Raw genomic sequence first — 4080 nt, 5'->3', positions numbered from 1 at the left:
TGTAGTGTTTAGTAGCTACAGATTTAGCTTTCAGATTTTTTTCTTTTACGTTATCTACAAAATGTAAATGCACATGCCTTAGCAAACATTATTAAGGATTATTTTCATTTCAGTTGCAACATTTTAAATGAATTAAATGACTTCAAAGCAAATGCAATATTATTTAAGCAATTTTATATGATTGAATGTAGTGAGTTTGCTCAACTAAATAATCCTTCTACCTTTCTTTTAAAATTCTCGTTATGAAAATATCAGGGTTCTAATTACATATTTTAAGCTGATGAATCCTACGTTTATGACTGTTTTGTTTTAAAACCCCGTTTAATTCAGTTTTCCTCGGGCAAACAAAGTTCTTAAATGTTTTATTCTCAATATAGTTTTTTGAAAATCAATTATTTAGGAGAAATTGACTTATTCGAGCAGAAAGAACTTAATTTATTCTCGATTAACATTATTTTTCATTATTATAATGAATGGTTGTTGCAGCTGGCGATCATCTGGGGAACAGCCAAAGCGATTCAATCCGCTGGGGCTGTGTGACCTCTTCCATTGTTTTTAAATGCAATAAATATTTTAAAAAATAAATTTGATAAAAATTAATAAACTGAAAACGATGATGTATTAAATAAAATAGTCAAATAGCATCATCATGTTGATTTAAAAGATGAGCAGGATGTCCATGCTCGATATGTTGATTTATCATTCTTTTCAACAAAAACTCAAAATCAAGCACGTATTGCTTCACATCAAAAAGAGAAGTACAAAACCGATTTTCACGAATTTTTTTCTTTGTTGCATTTAAACTATTTATAATAAAAACCACAAAAATACAATGAACGATCATTTCCCAGTCGAATAGAAATATCCATATATTCCTCAGGGGTAGTCGCCACCAGCTCAGGACACCCAATGGCTGTTAATTGAGAGCCAGCGACTCTGCTAGCCAAGTGTTCCCCCATTAGAGTAACCATTGGAGTTCCCCCGAAGAGAACATCCATTCCAGTAGTATGTCCGTTACAATTACATGTATCAAGACACACATCAGCTAATTGTCCACGACGGATATGCTCCTCCTATATTGTGATAGTAATAGACTACTTTGGGAGCTACGGATGAAAAGATTATTCTATTCTCGGGGATATTACGTTTTTTGGCATATTCAAAAATGTTCACTTGCCCACCAGGGGGGAACATTACCAACCAAAGCACAGAATTGGGCACTGCGTGGAGGATCCGACACCACATATCAAATGTATGTGGGTCGTACTTATAAAACTGATTGAAATTGCAAAACACCACACACTTTTCAGGCAAATTATACATTTTTCGACATGTATATACAGGAACAGCACAGCACTCCTCCCCAGCGGCACATCGGGGGTACACCTGCCATCATCAATCACCAAATACCTTAGGAATGGAACACCCATACACAACACTTTCACCCTTCTCGAATAAATAAAAGTCATTCTTCTTGGACAGATCATCAAGTTCTTGAACACTTGGGATGGGATATGATATCTCAATATCAGAGGAGTCCTCAGTGTACTGACAGTTCGGTGATTCCTATCGAAATGTTGTCAACACTACATTTTTGATTTCAAAGAGAGAAGATGGTGATATAAAATTGATAATATTACTGTTCTCAGATATATCATCTCCTCGATCAAAGTTGAGTCGGTTTATAATGTGCTTAAACATCTGGAATAAATAATGAAAATAAACATTCATGTGGTCTCCTATAAAAAACGAATTGGGCATATGAGCCAACTTCTCTGTGTACAAATGGGACAAGGATAGTGGGGCAATGACATTATCCAGGACTATATAATCCATGAATGAGGCACCACTGGTGTTAGGATACCCCAACCACATAATCTAGAATACTCCACTCATCTCTCAACTTGAATTGGCGCTGGTCGAAGAGCAAACAACTCATTACGGGCTCCTTTAGTATATCCATTTATGTTGATTAGAATATGAATATTGTCTTTGTTTATTAGATCTGCCACTTGTCCGTTGTCCTGGATTACAGAAAGGTCCACAAAATGTTCGACCTCCTCCATTATTTTCGACCTGAATGAAGTCCCGTCTGACGGATTCAAGGCATAACAATAAATCTACTCATCCCTTCAACCAAAAACCTCAAATTGACTCAGGTCATGAAGACCAGGAATGCTTTGCATCAAATGGGAGGTAGGGTGGTTACAAAAATCGTAAGAGACATACCCAACCCGAATCCGTTCACCTTTAGAAGGCAAATTATATGTGTAAGGTGGTTTGTTGAGTTGTTTGATCTTTTCTGTGCATGTTATTGCATATTTCTCCGCTATTTGAATCGCCAGTTCCCCTGTCAGTGTGGGGTACAACATGGTGTGGTGTGGGTGGATTGGAGCAAATCTATTCCTTCCTAACTGATCTCTCACAAATGAGGCTGCATTCTTCACACGTTCATCATACAATTCCCAGTCACAACAAATCTATTACATAACACCCAATATCCACACCAGACAACAGTGGGACAAATTGTAGTATGCCTCTGGAAAGGATGGCCTTAGTTTTAGAGCTTTTCTGAAATAGAACATTGCCTCCCCGACTTTGTTGTTGTCCTGAATTTACTTTAACACAAATAACTCGGTAAATTGTCCCAAGTTGGTTGTAGGGTTCCGGCATGTATGGATTGATGGCGGTAATTCGATTATAACACGAAATTGCACTATCAACGTCTTGGAGATCCTTGTAGAGACTCCCCAGGTTTAACAATGCGTCTACAAAGTTGGGATATATACTGAAATAGTCAGAATTGGAGGAAACCGGAGTGCTTCACTATAATGGGCCAGTGATTCGTTATATCGGCAGATGTGGTGGTAGATTCCCCCCAAATTAGAATGTGCGATGGCCATTAACGGATTGATCTAAAACAGACTCAACCAAAATCCATCAAAACCTTCAAAGCATGTTTGTATAGTGCCACTGCAGAATCGATTTGACCTTTTTCTCTTTTTATATTTCCAAGATTGTTGAGAGAATCACATAATTAGGGTTTATGAGCAATGATTGTTGATAGGCAGCTTCCGCTTCATCAAGTTTGCCCTTTTCCTTGAGAGCATTGCCCAAATAGCCGTGATATTCGGCACTGGATTGGTTCAAATCGACAGCCTTTTTGTAGCAGTCGACTGCCATGTCATACAGTCTGGAATATCTACACAGACATACCCTTTCTCCATATAAATTGAGCCAATGCTCACCAATATTTCTACATTTGTCGGGAAATAGCCCATCATTTGGCTGTATATTGATAATGCTCTACATTTGGTCTTTAAATAGAGAAACAACCTATCAGTCAGTTTTATACTCCCAAATGCATTCGCCAAGGCCATTTGAGCGTCATAAAACTTTGAATCCAAACGAGTGGCCTAAATATTAATACTTTAAATATAGACAAGTTCAAGGTGGTGGATGGTAAGCCAAATCTCCCCCTCTGCCTTATAAATAAAACTCAGATGGTAATGAGCCACTGCACAATCAGGCCTATTGCTGATAATCTTCATAAGCCAATTCTACAATAAAACAAAATTACGGCAATGCCAGGCTGCCAAACCGCAAAAAAGCAAAAATTAAACCAGCAAATCCATCTTCGGAGAAATCCCCCAGCGACTTCAGAGAAACTAAAAGCATTGCAGCGTTAGGGAATGAAATATCGCCATTAATCATTAGCAATCGCACTCAAGCCTTCATAGACCAGCTGCTACCTTGGCCTCCACATTCCGGCCTTGTAATTTAAGAAGACTTCCAATCATTATTTGAAACTCAATCGAATTCTATAAAAAAATAACTACAACAAATAGACTGGTTTTAGCTTGATTAAATTTGCATAAATCATCAACGCAGTGTCGAGATTTCCCAGTGAAACGTGACACTGTGCCAGTTCATGTCCGGCCAGGATGTTCTCGGGGTGATCGGAGTAGACTTTGTAGAGGACTTCCATTGCAAAATGTAAGGACCCAACCGCCTTGTAGGCATGTCCCAAATACATGAGGACTTCTGGCCGGTCTGGAAATAAGACCAAAGCTGAATGAC

The 4080-nt window shown here is 38.3% G+C and overlaps 1 long non-coding RNA gene and 1 pseudogene across 1 annotated transcript; both read right to left on the bottom strand.

Annotated features, from left to right (window-relative positions):
- Positions 1-848: 848 nt before the first annotated feature.
- LOC118761108 lies at positions 849-2673 on the bottom strand (annotated as a pseudogene).
- A 141-nt stretch (positions 2674-2814) lies between these two features.
- Positions 2815-3407, bottom strand: LOC118761111. Its single transcript, XR_004997158.1, has 3 exons — positions 3337-3407; positions 2948-3306; positions 2815-2915 (listed from the first exon to the last, which is right to left on the bottom strand). It is a non-coding gene; the product is annotated as an uncharacterized LOC118761111 (long non-coding RNA).
- Between the last annotated feature and the right edge of the window lie 673 nt (positions 3408-4080).

Source organism: Octopus sinensis, unplaced genomic scaffold (assembly GCF_006345805.1).
Source record: "Octopus sinensis unplaced genomic scaffold, ASM634580v1 Contig08735, whole genome shotgun sequence".
Classification (NCBI taxonomy): domain Eukaryota; kingdom Metazoa; phylum Mollusca; class Cephalopoda; order Octopoda; family Octopodidae; genus Octopus; species Octopus sinensis.
The sequence above is the reverse complement of the archived record's forward strand: the minus strand, read 5'-3'. Positions and strand labels throughout refer to the sequence as shown.